The sequence below is a fragment of the Mus musculus genome, chromosome 1, assembly GCF_000001635.26.
Source record: "Mus musculus strain C57BL/6J chromosome 1, GRCm38.p6 C57BL/6J".
In the NCBI taxonomy this organism is placed as follows: domain Eukaryota; kingdom Metazoa; phylum Chordata; class Mammalia; order Rodentia; family Muridae; genus Mus; species Mus musculus.
This window is the reverse complement of record NC_000067.6, coordinates 177,338,893-177,356,344: the sequence shown is the minus strand read 5'-3', so window position 1 is coordinate 177,356,344 and position 17,452 is coordinate 177,338,893. Positions and strand designations below refer to the sequence as shown.

The window sequence follows — 17,452 nt, the reverse complement described above, 5'->3', positions numbered from 1 at the left end:
ATCTTTTTACCACAGTCTACGTTCTGAGTTCTAGACTCACCCTGTCTTTTCCAGTCTCTAGGCTTCAAACTCACCATGTGTCTAAACAATTCAGAGCATGACTACAAAATGAAGACTTAAACACACAGTTTAGTGCTTAAGAGATCTTTATAATTTTCTTTAAAACAATCAAGTGGTGTAAACCAATGTTTCTCAACTTGTGGGTTGTGACCCCTCTGAAAGTTGCATATCATATATTTATATTACTATTCATAACAGCAGCAAAATTATGGTTATGAAGTGACAACAAAATATTTTTGTGGTGGTGGGGTGTCACCACAACCTAAGGAACTGTATTAAAGGGTTGCAGCACCAGGAAGTTGAGAAACACTGATGTAGACAGTATTTTCTTTTCGTTTTCTATAAGATTATTCAGTGTGCTATTTAATGGCCAGTATGTTTATCTGTTTTTAAAATGGGTAATTTTTGGCTGAGAAGATGAGTCAGTGGGTAAAGCATTTGCCATCAGCTTGACATGTATGAATGCATGTGGGGGGGGGGGTGAGAGGAGAGAGAGAGAGTGAGGGTCATAACTTTTAAAGGGAAAAACTTGGAAAATAGAACAGAATAGAATTGTCATCTAGATGGAACATAGAGATTATCATTTCAGTGGTGACAACAGATCCCTCTAACCATTGAATGGCATCCTCTCCTACCTGAGAGGCAGGTTAGGGGCAGGCAGTAGATAGATCCCCACCTGACAAGTGAACCTTTCAAACCACAGGTTATTATCAGGCAAAAACAAAACAAAGAAACAAAATGCCACCATGTCCTTTAGAGAGGTGTTCAAACAAGTGTTATATCCTGGGGGAAAAAAAAAACAAGCAAGTGTTTGTATCATTATTTATTGAACTCAGACTTTCTGCTGAAATCTCAGAATGACCAATAGATGACTTCTATTGGTAATCGCTATGTTGTCAACAACACGGCCATTCAGTGTTTGCTGCCTGAGTCCGCACAGTTGTTGTGGATAACCAATCAGTGCCATCTTCCTGAACTCTCTCCTTAGGCCATTTCCACTTAGGACTGAAGCTATGGGTTTTTCATTTGCTGATATCCCTGCCCTGGGCTTCTATGTATCCTAAAACCAGAATCATTGATATGATGCAACCTGCCTGTCTAGAAATGAGAACACATATTCATAGCCCTTCCAAAGGCTAACACTGTGCTGGGGACTATCCACCTAAAGAGAAGACACAGAAAGTCTCCAAGGATTAGTGAGCTTATCCAAAGGAGCAGAGCATCACAATTGGAACACAGATGATACAGGAAACAGTGGGTCTGATTGTAGAGATGGAGGAAAGCTTCGAGAGGCAGCAGAAGGAAGGCTGTGGAGGCTCAGTAACTCTTGGACGCAGGCATCACTAGACAGGACATTACTCCAAGGTTGGTGTCTTCAGATGTGTTCTCTGTGGGAGGCTGAGATCCTACCAGACTCTTTCACGACAATTCTCTGTAAAAGGCAGATGCGTGCATGAGATCCCCACTTTGCAACCTGCCACAGTTTGGTTTTGTGCTAGGGTTGAACATGAGCAACTCCATTTTGATTCTGACAGTTTTCATAAGATTAAAAAGAAAAAGAAAAGAAAGCCTTAAATTTACACAAAAACATGTGAGCTTATGGTTTTAAGAGATATCCTTAAACATTAAAAGCTCTGCCTATATAAAAATGTTAGCAACACCATTAATCTTGTTTTGAGCTCCTTGAGTGTTGAGGGCGGAACCACCGTGTTCCACTGAGTCACAACTTAAGCTTCATTTGAAACATTTAACAAGCAGATCAACTGTGTTCGGATTGGTGAAGACTAACAGAGCTAGACATGGGATGCGATGGCACTGGGTTGGAGAACTTTGCTGACATGAAGGTAGAAACAGAAACAGTTCTCTGTTCCCCCCGCAGCAGTAATGCTTTGAGTGCAGACTGCCTTTGCAGATGTGTAGGACCCTCACTGCCGAAACACAGCGCACAGGATAGAGCTAAGTTCACACTGATGTTTACAGCCCAGCAACTGCTCTTGGGTTGAACAGTGGACACACAGTAGGTGCTTACATAACCCAGCTGAAGGGAATCTGGTTTGGATTTTGAGTGTCTCCTGCAGACTCATGTGTGAAAGGCTTGTACCTCAGCACGACCCTCTTGGGAGGTGGGGAAGACCCTAAGCATGGGAACTAGTGAGAGGTCTTATGTTGTCTGTGAGATTCTAGACTCTTCCTCCTCATCTCTTACACATGCCAGTAATAGTAATAGTTGTCTTGCCACATATCCAAAAGCAATGAATCTGTGCCTTAAACTAAGTCCTCTAAATCTGTGATTCATAGTAACCTTCTTTCCTTGCAATCTGATTAGCTTGGCTATTTTGTTACAGTCATAGAAAGCTGACTGCCACTCCTTCAGCTTCCTCAGAACCAGCCTCACTGCTTGCTATGAAATTAGGACTCAGGAGAAAATTGGAGTCACTTTTTCTACCATTCAGCCATGACTCCATGATGTAACTCCAATCTAGGTGCTTATCAATTAAGAGCAAGAAGATAGCCCCTAATGAGCAGTATCAGGGCAGAGTTCTGTGATAAGGTATGCCTTGGTCAAGCCCAAGGTAGCTGGGAGTTTTGTGTATGACCTCTTGTAGAGGGCAACGAAGCTAATGATTTAATGATCCTTGTTTTGTTCTTGATGAATTTTAATTTAAAATGTATTTTGTGTGTGTGTGTGTGTGTGTGTGTGTGTGTGTGTGTGTGTGTGGATGTGGGTGTTGTGTATATGTGTGAGTGCAGGCACACACAGCCACTTCATGCTTGTAGAAATCAAAGGACAACTTTTTGGGGACTGCCCTTCCACCTCTACATGAATTCCAAAGTGCAAACTCAGCCCATGAAGCTTGTGAGACAAGTAACTTTTCTCACGGAACCATCTCACTGGTCCTGCTGATTTTAGAGATGGGGTCCTATTGGCCTGAAACTCACTATGTAGCCCAGGCTGACCTCAAACTCACAGCCATCCTCCTATCTCTATCCCGAGCCTTGGTCCCCGCCGGCAAGAACACACTCAGGACAACCGGAATCTTCTGTGACAAAGCTTTTATTGCTTACTTATCAGGAGGGAAGACCCCGAACCAGGAAAATGGCGCTGCTCATATAGCCTGCAGCATGACGTTTCAGCACCTGATGTGGCGTGACAGCTCCTGATTCGTTGCTCGCCCATCACCCCATTACTATGCCGCGAGATGGGCAGTGACTAGACGTGAGTTCACTCTCCCACTTGCGCATAAGGCTTGCTTACTAGTTAGGCGCAGTGGAAGCCAGCGCCATCTTATAACGGCGATTGCTCGCGGCACGGCTCTCCACATATCTCAGTCTCCCAAGTGCCGGGATTATCTAAGTATAGGCCACCATTCCCAGTTACTCACTTGTGGTTTGTGGTTTAAATGGTATTTTAGGCAATGGGAAAAAAAAAATCATGAATTTTCATGATGTGTTTGTCGTTCCCAAGATGTACTTGATATACAAAAGTTACTCTTTTCTTATGCTGTGGCTAAAAATATTGTAGGTAGGTGTGTGTGTGTGTGTGTGTGTGTGTGTGTGTAAGGAAACAGATCTAAGGTCTTGCATGAGTCTTACACCAGGAAGAACACATGAGTCTTAATCTCAAAACCTACCAGGAAGAAACAGAAAATAAAATAATCAATTCATTAAAAGAAAACCAAACTGAAACACAGCCTCAGAAATCTGATCCAGAGCAAAGTGTAAAGCATTGAGCTGTGCCTGTCCCCAACTGTGCCCGTCCCCACCCCCGCCCTGGGGTGAAGCTCCTCCTTCAGTGTCCTGTCAACTGCTGGCTGCCCCGTGAGCCTCAACATTCAATGCTCGTTCCCTGCCTTCTTCCCAGAATGCTTTTCACAAATGCCCTGAGCATGCCCTACGGATCACCAAATCTACCTTCCCAACTGGGTGAAGGCCACCTCCACATGCAGAAGCCATCTTTTACTTGTCCTTGGACCCCTGGGACCTCCCTCAGTGTCTGTGCATCGCACATGCTCAGTAAACTTTCTAGGAAAGTCAGTGCCTGAGGCTCGCCTTCCCAGTCAGGATCATTCACTCCATTGAGGTTTTTCTTGAAGCAATTGTCTCACAAGTCAGCAAGGGTCTGAGAGTTCACTTGGGAGGCCTATGTTTCCAGAGGAAAAGCAGAAAGGATAGAGCTAGGTTTGGGGATTGACTTAGACAAACCAATCATAAGCAGGGAAGGGGACACGGTTGGGGACAGCTGAGGACACGGGCCCGCGTAGACAGGGCCATGGAAACATTTCCCCATGGTCATAGCCACTTGGGCATATTATAGTATTGCTCTTCTTAGGTGAGGCTGGGCAGAGGTGGACAGGTTCATTTTTCAGTTTCGTTTATTTATTTACCAGATGAAGGTTATATGCATTGTACTTTGTGGAGCTAAGGGCAAACCTATCACAGTGTGACTACCAACAAGGATGGGCTTTCCTTTTTTTTTTTTTAAGATTTATTTATTGTTATATCTAAGTACACTGTAGCTGTCTTCAGATGCACCAGAAGTGGGCATCAGGTCTCATTATGGATAGTTGTGAGTCACCATGTGGTTGCTGGGATTTGAACTCAGGACCTTCGGAAGAGCAGTTGGTGCTCTTAACCACTGAGCCATCTCTCCAGCCCGGGCTTTCCTTTTTATAAAGGAAGCCAAGCAGAATGCTAAGTTAAGCAGGCTGAGGGAGAGGACACTTCACACGCATCACCCTTTCTGCATGCCACAATCCATGGCTGAGCTGGTGGCCTCTCTGGCCTATCCCATTCTACTCTTTGGTGTCTCCCTGTCACCAAGGCAGGGGCTCACCACAGAAAACAACATTTACCTTTTTGTCCTGTTGTTTGGCCTTGAATAAGGGATTTTGCAGACACAGATGACCCAGTCATATGCACACAGAGTAGGAGGAAGACCAAGTTTTAGTCTCAGGGTCCCTTGTTTGCCTAGAAAGCTTGTAAGACTCCAGAAAGATCCTTGGCGATTTTGTATGGGTAACAGTAAGATGCTCATATATTTTTATGAATAGATATACTTTCCAATGTCTGTCTCTGGTCTTGAATAAAGGTCCTATGCATTAACAGTTCTTTTCAGAATAGCAACATAGACCCTCCGAATCCAATTCCTTTGGTTTTTCCCAGCCCCCCTACCCCCTACCCCAACAGTGGTCTTTTCTGCCTCATGTCTACTTATCACACATCAAGACCAGTCTCTGATCTTGCTGGGCTTTTCTTGACCAGATCGTGGGATTGCACAGATAAGAGCTTTGTCTCTGCCTGGACTCTCTGTTTTGTTTTCCTGGGGCATCCTCTTGCTAGTCTTTCTCTCTCCCACTGAGAATACAGAGCTCTCATTCTCACTCTTTCTCTCTCTCTTTTTCCCTCTCAGTTTTTGTTTTAAAGCAGGTGTCCTGATAATCCATCTGTAGTGAAGGGAAGCACACCTCTAATGGAAGTCTTAATAGGAAAGATGGCAGTAAAATTCAAGGTCAGCCCATTTAGTGAGACTCCCGGGGCTTTGTACCTATGTTTGATACAATAACTTTTGACTAAGCTCACAATTTCTAGTTAACTTCTACTACTCGATTAATCTGTCTTCATGTGGGCAATCCTCCCAGCACTGACTGTCAGGGAGAGGTAACTCCTCCGGCCTCCTCTCTATAAGGTTATTAAAGTTCTCACGGAAGAAGGTGCTTTCTTACCACAGGACATTGGAACATTGTTCTCTCTCAGCACAAATGACTCTTAACCCCACATGCAGGCAGAGGCTGGTGCCTTCTGATCCTGCATAACTAAGTATTAAATACCACTTCCTTACAAACAGTCTCCCCACGCTCTCTAAAAGGACTCCTCGGCCTTTCCCTGTGCACAGTGCACTTCCTTCTCAGAATATGTAATTACATATGCATTTATTTACTTTCCCCTCTGTACTTTCCTTCAGACCACAGGCTGCAGAGGTATGCACCATGACTGTCTTTACTGTACAGGAATCCATAATACAAAACACAGTTTCTAGCTCTGGGTAAACCCCTCCCCTGACATCTGGGGGAGAGTTGTTATCACCATGAGAACAGCAGGCATCATTCCTTTTTTCAAGCTGTTCCCACAGTACACAAGAAGGTACAGATCCTTGTCTTGAGCTGTGGTAAAGCACTTATGGCAGGCAGGATTCACGGGGAACTGGTTGTGACAGGAGTCTCCGAGCACAGAAGTTTCCTCCTTGGGCACACAGGGGGTGTGTGTGGGGGGGTGCCACGCCCAATGTTGTCTGCTGCTTATGATTTCTCAAAAGGGCTAGCTCTGGCGCACTTACTCTGTGAGCCAGCACAGGCTAGCCAAGGGCAACTCACCCGTGTCAATTAAATGGTCTTACCAAGTTCATCTTTCCCATGGCGTATTTGGTTCTCAGACATAGGCTCCATTTCCACAAGTCTTCCCCATCCTCAGTGAGGAGGCAGGGCAGTCAGACAGTCCCCTTCAACAGCTTCTCAGGGCCTGAGAGGGAGAAGCAGAGAGACTTCTCCACTTTTTCCTCTGCTATAGCCTTGACCCACAACAGTAACCTCAGAGGGCCATCGGAAGGTTATGTTGCTTTCAGGGCAAATTGTCACTCAGCTCCAAAGTCATGGATGAGAGGATCAACTAACTAAAAGAAGGAAATGGATTATTGTAGATCATGGTTTGAGGCGTTGGTCCATCATTGCTTAGTTCTGTTGCTTTGGGCCTATGGTAGCACAGAACATCATAAGAGGTCAGGCCACCTCACAGTACTCAGGAAGTAAAACTAGAGAGAGAGGATAGTGCTGGGATCTCAGTACCCCTACACTGCCAAGACAGTGATGTGTCACCTGCCTACCTTCAAAGGACCCATTCATCAGTACCATAGGCCAGAGACCAGGCAACTAGGCAGGAGCCTTCTCGGAGGGATACTTCCAGTCGATAGTTGTCCCTCCCTGGAGCCCTTACCAGGAGGCAGCTGTGGCAGGTACCCTAACTCAGGACAGGATAACATCTGTAGACAACTGTGGCAATTGTTCAGCAGGGATTCACCCCGACACCCCTGCCAACTGTACCTAGAAGGAAAATTTTCAGCAAGCTTTGCATTTAATGTAGAAAAATGTGTGTGTGGGCGTGCATGCATGCATGCGTGGGCTCATGGGTGTACGGCCACGGCCTGCATCGGGAAGTCGGAGCTAACTGTCCCCTTCTGCTGTAAGATCTGGAGATCGAATCAGGTCATCGGGTTTGTGTGATTGGCACTTTCACCCACTGAGCCATCTCGCCAGTCCAGAATAAAGGATGTCTTAGGAGCTCTGTACTGCGGGCAGAATGTTGCAACCCAAGGAAATCAGCACCTCTGAGGGCGGTGAGGGAGGGAAATGACAAACACAGACCGGCTCTCAGCTTCGACTTCATCTTATGTTGTTACGCTTGTATTTTTGGCACCCACTGATCAATGGAGAAGACGCACAGTGATAAAAAGCTGTCATGAATTCAGTCATGCTTTTAAATAGAGCCTTCTCTAATTAAATTAGATACAGAAGCATCTACATACACACATTTTCAAAACATAATGAGAATACTTATATAAAGCATTCTACATTGGGTTCCCGAGACAAGGCTTGGTGGGATGTCTGAATTCCTTGCAACACGCCATTCCTGGCTAGGTGCCGACAGCCCTCGTGGTTTAACCATTGGCTTGAGATACTGTACCAAAGGGCCTTTCAGGCAGGATGCAAAAAGCCATCAATATGGTGGCAAACCCAGGCATACCCTCAGTCGGGTACACATGAGTGAGCCCCACGAGGCCAGTCCAACAGAACTCACCACAGTGGTGTGAAGAAATCCATCCAGCAGGCTGGGGCTCAGGGCAGGATAGGGCTTAGTTGACACTATTAAAGAAAGAGGTGGCAGAACAGGCCAGTGGCCTTGGTGGATGAGAGGCACAGGTATAGCTCAGGATGTAGTGGCTGGAGGGCATGCAAGAAGTCAGGAGTCATAGGACAACAAAGGACAGTTGGTCCTGAAAGGTTAGCAGACATGGCACTGTGTTGCATGTTGAGTCTATAGAAGTCTTGACATCCTTCATTCAATACTGCTGAAGTCTACAGTCATCTTTTCATCATCAGGACTGATTCTAGGACCTGGGGCTAGACATTAGAGAAAGCTGAGAAAACAGAACATTGGCCAGAAAGATGCTGACGGGGGCCTTTGCAAGTAAACAAGTTCTTCCAACCAGCCTAGGAGAACGGCAGAACATTCCAGTTCTTAAAGCAGAAGTGGAGGTGGAGCAGGGCAGAGATGGAGATAGAGACCAGCAGTGAAGATCACTTCTTTTCCAGAAGATCAGAGTTCTGTTCCCAGCACCCACATTGGGCAGTTCACAACAGCCTCTAACTCCAGCTTTAGAAAGATCTGACGCCTCTGGTACCCTTGTACACCTATCCAATACTTGCACTCATGTGTGTGCACATGTGTGCAAGCAAACACACACAAGTTAAAGCACATTTAAAAATTAAAAAGAAAACAGTATCACAGGAAGTCAGCACAGACTCCTCAAACTCCTGAGAACTTAAGTTATAGGGTAGGGGTGAAGATGGGGCCGGGGAAAGAACTTTCCAAGTCTCCCCTCTTTGTGTACTCCACTTGCAAAATGAATTCGGGGGTGGGGGTGGGGGGGGTGGGGCGGTAAGACATTAATACTTGGGGCCTCACTTCCCAAAAAAGAAACTGAGAGTGGAACAGCTTTCTGGGCAGAATCTTTGTGGGCTCTCTTGATTCAAATCCTTATTGTAATTCAGGAGCCAAAAGCTTTTCCACACCGCCCCCACAACTCAGCCCGAAGCTGCCTCTCCAGACTGGAGGAGCACTCCTAGAAGCAGCCCCTCCCCAGACCCAGCAGAAAAGCTGTGAAACTTTTGTCTGTGCTTCAGAAACAGGATGATTAATGTGAAAATGGCAATGCTTTAAAAAAGGATCCCTGAGAACCAGGACATTATCTAACTACACTTCTCCAAAATGCTCTCCACAAACCTCAAAGAATTCCCCCACCAAACACACCCACTGGAGCAGCGGAGGACCAGGGCAGTGCAGTATAACGGAATGCAGACACACAATGACAATGTTTAAAATTGTAAAAAGTTCCTACAGTAATGGCCTAGAGTGGAAACAAAGCCTTGTACCAGGGAAAGAACTCCGCCCTGAGATTAGCCTTCCTGCAAGGTAATATATAAAACCTTCAGAACAAAGAGGAAAGGCAAGACCCAGGAGCACAGCAAGCATGTGGGTCACTCTAAGGGTGGCGCATCTTGCCAACTTTCCTCTGAGAAAGACAGACTCTTGGCAGCAGCGGATTTTGGTTAATTCAAGGGGAGAATTTCCAGGTGAAGTCGTTAATCTTCCTTCAGGTCTAGGCTAGCCCCAAATAGTCCTTCCGGGTAGCAATGGTTCCTACTGGAGCTGAAGTTTCCACCTAGCTCATGCCTCAGGCATGCAAGTCAGATCTGAGAGCTTCCTCGTGTTTCTTCCGTCCTGGCCATTCTCAGTGTGAAGAAGAATTTCCACAGGCGCTGTGCTGGTTTCCTCCCCCACTTTGCCCCTTCCTTCCACAACATGGGCCAAGTTCAACACAGGTTGTTAATCCCACAGGTCACCAGGCCCTGATAAGCAGAAATAACAGCATGTCATCTACTCTTTACTGCATGTGGCTTTGTGCCAATGGTCCCTGGGATGGAGTGGCCCATCCCTCCTTTCTTCTTCCCAATGGAATCCTGCTCAACCTCTTCCTCCATTAAACCAGGTGACACATGGGAAATCGAGAGGTGGGAAGGTGGAGTGAGGAATCCTGGAGAAGAGGAATCAGAACTCTAATTGTATTATACTAGAAGGCTGCTTGACTCAGGTCTTCCTGGTGTGTGCAATAATAGATGCAATTATTTCATAAAGCCACTTTGAATTGAGTGTTGTTACTCACAGCCAAAACCATCCTGACTGATATAGTTTATCTCTATTCTCTCCCTCTTCCTCGGTTTACCCTTCCCCTCCTTTTCTCATCTTCCTTCTCTCTTCATCTCCCCCAATCCCTTCCTTCTTTCCTTCCTTCCTTCCTTCCTTCCTTCCTTCCTTCCTTCCTTCCTTCCTTCCTATCTAACTCTGCTCTTTATTCCAGTCACATGACCTCTTTACCCTCACTCGCCTTTGGTGCTTACATGTTTAAAGGAAGAGCTAGACTAGAATAATCTGTAAGATCCTTTCAGATTTCACCTATGGAAGACTGTAGAATTTAGAGCATGTCTACTGAAAAGACCAGTGTCTCACTGAGGATACATGCCACCCAATTGAGCCCGAACACATTCAAGCCAAAAGCAGAGAATTGCCAAGGCATAGAAAAGATGCCTGGAAAGGCTGTGGAGCAAGCTCCTGCTAACAGCAGCCTTCAAGTCAATGAGCACAGGAAATCAATGAGGTGAAAGTTGTGCTCCCCTCACCCCGAGAATGAACAGGGTGAAAATAAACTGACCACAAAATTGTAAGTTCCCTTTTACACTTGGCCAAATATACAGTAGATAACCCATCACTCTGTGTGCCTGCTAGATCTGTTGACCTGGAGGAGACAGGGAGGAGCTTTGACAGCCTGTGCTCACGGAGAAAGGAGAGTGGAAAATGCTAGAACAACCAGAGGGACGGAATGCTGCTGTACGAGTCCAGCGGCTCTGACTGTCTGTCTTAGAGATATTTCTACTGGTGCCTATCACGAGAACATCTTCATAAGTCCACAATGTACTTTGGCCACACTGCCCTCCTCCCCAGTCCATCATTTTTCCCCTTCCATATTCATGCAGATCTTTTGCTTATTTGAGTCTCCAGTTACTGTGTGCTGTAGTCACCAAACCTTGGCTCAATTCAGAGTAGTTTTGCTCCAGTAAATCAAAGACCTTCCTGTTAGCAAGGTTGGGAGTGTAGCTCAGTGGTAGGGGACATGCATAGTATAACCAAGGCCCTGGGTTCGATCTCCAGTAGAAAAATGAGGCTGGGGGGGGGGAGAACTGTTTGTGCAAGCTTTCTGTCTCTGCACAACTACTGCCACCAAGAAGATGAAGATGCAGTTTAAGTATTTATTATTATTATTATTATTATTATTATTATTATTATTATAGGTGAGTACATGTAGGTAGGTCAGGTGACAACTAGCAGGAGTCAGCTCCTTCTACTATGTGAGCATCAACCTCATGTTGATGCAGTGGTATCTTTAACTACTAAGTCACCTTGCCAGTCCCTGACTGACTGATTGATGATTGATTGACTGACTGGTTGACTGAGTTCCACTGTGTTGTCAGGATAGCCTCAAATTCCTGGTTTGAAAATTCCCTTACCTTAGCCTCCAGAGATGCTGGGATGATAGGCCTGCCCCTCCATTCTTTGCTGAAGCACTTGAGCATAGGCAATGGAGTGGCTGTCAACTCATGGATGAGAACAGTGAGTTCTTGGTCCTGAGAACCTAGGAACAAGCATGCCCTTCTACGCCTTAAGTAGCAATGGACGTGAGAGCTTGGGAGCAGAGCTGCTGAGGCCCACATTAGGAGAGGAAAGAATGCTTCTTAACTTTGACCCTACAGAGCCCAGTGCCATAGAGCAAGACCCTGCCGTAAAACCAAAGCCACGTTGAATTGATACATTCAGTAAAAAGGCTTCTGAAAGAAGATGCTTCATAGACACAAGGACTGGAAACCAAACAAACATAGGGACAGATGGGAACTGGGACTGGAAATTATAATAGGATGGGGTCCAGGGTAGCAGCAAAATTTGTGTACTAGTAGTTGTCAACTCTAAGTGACCATGGAATTATGTGGAGAAATTTAAAAATGTCAACCATGACGTTTCAACTCCACTTCAGTAAAGTTATATTCAGCTGTCTTGTGGTGGAGCTTAAGTTTTGAATCTGTGGGAGGGGAAAGAATGGTCCAAACCAGCCCTTACTGCTGGAATTCCCTAAAGGCCCACACACACGCACGCACATGCACGTGTTAAAGGACTGGTTCTCTGCTTGCAGTATTGGGAGGTACAGCTAGTAGGAAGTCTTCTGCTCATGGGGTGTGCCCTTGAAAGACATAACGGTTCAGAGGTTAAGAGCACCTGCTGCTCCTGCAGAGGAACTGAGTTTATTCTCAGCACTCTCACCAGACAGCTCACTACCACCTGTAACTCTAGTCCTAGGGGATCTGACTCCATCTTCTGGATCTGAGAATAGCCATATGCACATGCAAATATGCAAACAAGCACACATATACATAAGTTTTAAAAATAGCATATTTTATTTCCCTAATTTATTAAGATCATAAGTTTTAAGGACAGTGACTAAACTCATGCCTGCATGCTTGGAAAGAAAGAAAGAAAGAAAGAAAGAAAGAAAGAAAGAAAGAAAGAAAGAAAGAAAGAAAGAAAAGAGAGAGAGAAAGAAAGGAAGGAAGGAAGAAAGAAAGAAAGAAAGAAAGAAAAGAGAGAGAGAGAAAGAAAGGAAGGAAGAAAGAAAGAAAGAAAAGAGAGAGAGAGAAAGAAAGGAAGGAAGGAAGGAAGAAAGAAAGAAAGAAAGAAAGAAAGAAAGAAAGAAAGAAAGAAAGAAAGAGAGAGAGAGAGAAAGAGAGAAAGAGAGAAAGAAAGACACAGAAATGCTTTTCCTCAGAACTTTATAAAAGCCCGTGTGTGATGGACACACAGCTTACTCTCACTGCTGTACAGAGGCAGGAAATCAGAGCTGGCAGGGTGTAGAAACTGAAGGCGACTCTTCCAAACATAAATTTTGCAAGAAAAACCAAGGGATACAGAAAGGTGATTAAAGACTCCACCACCCAATAGCCTAGAAGAGCTGCCAATGAGCCCCAAATGTATGAGTCCCACCGCCAGGCTCCAGCCACGAGTGTGCAGCCTGCACAGAACCTGATTCTCATCAGCAGTTCATCACACACCATGTGCTGGGCACAGGGCCAAGGAGTCGCATGTGCATTTTTCATTTAAGTTAATAATCTCTGTAAACCTGCGTAGCAGACTTTTCTTCCTCTTACACGCAGGCCCTTCCCACCTTTAACCTTTTATTTTCTCATCTTCTCTCCTAGAAAATTCTTCCTTTAAGCCTCAGCACAGACATCCCCACTTCCAAAAGAGTCATGCAGAGAATCACTTATTTCAGGGCTCACAAGTATTCTGAAGACTGTACAAGACCTTTATACTTTAAGAAGATATTGTGTTTTATGTAGGTGATATTTACTAATATTTCCATATAAGGAATGCAAAACAAATGAACGTGCCCCTCCATTTAAGATAACAATAAATATTCCATTGTGAAGCGACATATTCTTATGATAAAAAAGACCATATTTGTCCAGAAGATGACTTAAGGAGTTTTTTTCAGTTCTCTTTCTATGTCCATTCAGAGAGGACAAATCTGCAGTCCACAGTGTCTTCACCATGCAGCCTGCTGGAATACATCATGTTAGTTGAAGTAACTGAAGAAAATCTGGCTTTGTAGAGTTATGTGGTTAGAAAAGTAAGTGATATATTCGCCCTTTCAGATAGCTACATATTCTTCTTTGATATACAAGTGGCTGATGGCAGTGTGAAATCTGAAGTCAATCATGTCTATGACTTTTTCTACTTATGATATTAAACTATATTGCCAGGCCCACACTTAGGATGGCTCTTTCTCTCATTCCAGATTTTGTAACATGATGCACTAGTTAAAGTTATTTAGAAAACAGTACTTCGCTGATCTCTCAGATGTTGACACATCTCATTACACCCAGTCAAAATCAAATGCACTAATCTCAATGTCGGCCTCGTCAAGAAAAAGAAAAAAAAAAAAAAAAGCATTGGAACTCTCCAAGTTCAGAGTGGAAAATAAATATTTTCCAAGGGTTTCATGTTTACTTGGAAACTTGATCCTGATTATTGGCAACAAATATTGTCAGTTATTTTTCCTTAGCATGGCAGGCTTGGTATGTCTTTTGTTTTTGAGGAAAAATTATCCAAGTCTTCCTAACAGTAATTTCTCCATCAACCATCTTTTAAAACTATGAACATATAGTTACATGAAGGAAACAAACTAACAAACAAACAGCTGAGCCGGGCAGTGGTGACACATGCCTTTGATCCCAGCACTTGGGAGGCAGAGGCAGGAGGATTTCTGAGTTCAAGGCCAGCCTGGTCTACAAAGTGAGTTCCAGGACAGCCAGAGCTACACAGAGAAACCCTGTCTCAAAAGTAACCAACAAAACAAAACAAAAACAAACAAACAAACAAACAACCCAGCTGATTTATCTAGAAACTCAAATCCTCCGCAGGTGCAGACTAATGTTCTGGCGTGCAACAGAAGTAAGTGGTCCTTTCTGCTAAAATTTAGATCTGGAATGTTCCCAAAGGGCCACATGGTCGAGAGTTGTTTCACAGTCCTTAAAGCTATTGGGCATCACTATGGAGGGGCTAGATGGAGCTTTAGGAGACTGTACTAGATCCTAAGTCCTTATAGGTGTGCCCTGAAAGGGGATATTGGAACACAGTTCCTTCCACTTCCTATCTTTTTCACAGCTTTCCTACAAAGTGACCAGCTCTGTGTACCACCCACTCCCAACGGTACAGTACCACACGAGGAGTCCAGAAGCATCACATGCTGAAGTCTCTGAAACTGGAAGTCCAAATTAATCTACTTAATCAATTAATTAAGTTGATTATTTCCGATATTTGCTACAATGTCAACACACTTCTGATTTTTAGACAAATTATTGTTAAGCATGTGGCAACAATGACAAAATAGAGCAATTATAATAGCACTCTGTAATAGAAGCTACGAGAACACTTCTCAGTCTAAAAAGTATCTTAGTACACTGTCCCCAGCCTTCTTCCTGTGGTAATAGGAGAGGGAGCATGGGAGACAGCACCTGAGCAGTTTGCTAGGGTTACCTGGACACAAGCTCTGGGATATCTCGGCAGCTGATCTGCTAACCAATATGGATACTAAGTAACAGGCAGGTAGCATATACAGCATAGATGAGTGTGAGAACTGTTACCACTTCTTGTTGTTTCCGCTCTGTTGGCCTGGTAACTTCTAGCATGACACTTCCATTATATAGAATTCTCTTTGTCCCTCACTTATTTATGTCCCACACTTGAATGTAAGTTCCTCTTGAATTCTAAATCCCTAGTGTCCGGCTTTGTAACTGCCACATTACAGGTGTTCAATCTTTTTTATCTTTGAAGGTTTTGTTTTTGAAACAGGATCTCAGTATGTAGCCCAGGCTAGCCTCAAACTCACTATAATCCCTTTGCCTCTGCCTCCTGACTGTTGGAACTGCGGGCATGTGATGTCACACCTGATTGACTAATCAATTTTGGTTGATTGATAATTTCCCCCCCAGTTTCCATATGAAGAAGCCCAAACTAGAGGGATGGGTGTTCGCTCAAGTTCACGCTGAAATGAAACTGAGTTTTCTGCTGACTTCTCACTAGTTGCCCGAGGGGAAGATGAATTAGATAGAAGGTTCCACGGAATAATGTTTTATTCTTGGCTACACTACAGAATAGGTTTCATGTTTGTCAGACCTAAAGGATTACTTCCTGGCTTTTGTTGGGTCCAACTGGTTTTATTGTAGCAAATAACATAATCGGGCCCAGTTGGAACATTAGCATAAGGTAGGAATACTTTGTCTTTGTTTATAAGCTTGAAGCCGAGGTATGGATTGTGGAGCAGGACCTCTGCCCAGCCCTCAGCAAGTTAGCCTCAACCCTTTCCTGCCTGCTCCTTGTTCCTCCCCTGCTGCCCACAGCCTGTCATCTCTGCCCTCCTCTCAGGACCTGCTGGAACGTGCCAGGAAATAGGAAGTTATAACTCTCCTACCCTACTCAGACACTGAAAATGTCAAGCAAAAGCCTGAGTGTCTCACACAGAGTTGACACACCTTTTCTTACACTTCCACCCACTCCCACCCAGAAACAGCAGCTCATTCAATATCTGAGTAGCCAGCCAAAGGTGATATTGGGACAGGGGCACAAAAGGACCTGATGTTTCAGCTGTGGCTCCTGCTTGAGGTTCAATGGAAAGAGGAGGCAAAGGCCGGAGGACACGTTGAGCCCAGGAGCTGGAGATGACCCTGGACAACAGCCAGACCTGAAGAGAAAAGAAGGTGTGGAGTTCACGTAGTTCTAATTACAAGCCTTCCATTCTGTTCACTCGCTTGGGTGTAAAAGAAAGCCAGAGACCAAGATTCTAATCCCAGTGCTACTTAAAATTATTTTCTCAACTCATTCTTGTAAAATAATATAGGTCGTGTGCCTACTAGGCCTAGAGCCAAATGCTTTCTTTTTCAGACAGGTCACCTACAAAGGTCACAGCAGAGTGAGGTCATTATCCCTGTGCGATTTACAGGACCTGCCTCTGTTCTCCACCTTTTACAGGAACAGCCTCGAAAACAGCCTGAATTAGCTGTGAGACCCTTTCACGGGAATAGCCTGAGACCATCGGAAAACAGATATTTATTTACATTATGATTCAAACAGTAGGAAAAACTACAGTTATGATGTAGCATCAAAAACAATCTTATGGTTGAGGGTGGTCACCACAACATGAGGAACTGGACTAAAGGGAGGTTGAGAACCACTGAATGGTCTTTGCATCAGATGGCTGCCAGTCAACCCAAGCATTCAAAAAACACACACCGCCGGGCGTGGTGGCGCACGCCTTTAATCCCAGCACTTGGGAGGCAGAGGCAGGTGGATTTCTGAGTTCGAGGCCAGCCTGGTCTACAAAGTGAGTTCCAGGACAGCTAGGGCTATACAGAGAAACCCTGTCTCGAAAAACCAAAAAAAAAAAAAAAAAAAAAAAAAAAAAAAAAAAAAAAAACACACACACCCTCAAACAAAACAAAAACAATAACAAAAAAACATTGGTTGGACCCAGCATCCTCTCCTTGAATCGGAGTTTGGGGCAGTCTGGGTGCTGGGGTGCAGAGAGCTCAGGGGATGAGGCGGGAGGGGTGAGCAGTTCCACGCGGGTCCCCTGATCCCAGTGATTTTCCTGCACTGGCCCCGCGGAAATCTTCAAAGGCACGAGAGGAATGAGCGAGGTTACACAGGGGCGCATTATCAGCCGCTCGCCCCCTTTCACCAGCAGGACCATAATCCCCTCTTTGTGCTCGCTGCAAGCGCAGAGCCACTTGTAATTCCTCTCCCTTTTCCAGGTCCGCCGTGGAGACCAGCCTGACTCTTAAGTCTCTCGATCGTGCACCGGGCAGTGCCGGGCGGGTGGCGAATTCCAGCGAGGCCCTGGGCCCACACAGCAGCGGGCAGCGATTCCCACACTCTCTGCCCGAGGGTGGTGATGCATTCA

General features: G+C 45.0%; 1 long non-coding RNA gene across 8 annotated transcripts in view; it reads right to left on the bottom strand.

Annotated features, from left to right (window-relative positions):
• The window catches only part of Gm36904, a 113,068-nt gene that overhangs the window by 14,404 nt on the left and 81,212 nt on the right, over positions 1 to 17,452 (bottom strand). Inside the window, exon 6 of one of the 8 annotated variants that reach the window (XR_865752.2) lies at positions 128 to 1,492. The exons of 5 other annotated variants lie outside the window; for them this stretch is intronic. This is a non-coding gene — a long non-coding RNA (predicted gene, 36904). Of the gene's footprint in view, positions 1 to 127; positions 1,493 to 5,442; positions 9,741 to 17,452 lie in introns of those variants that run through there. 2 more of the 8 variants (XR_865750.1, XR_865754.1) reach the window with 2 other exon arrangements.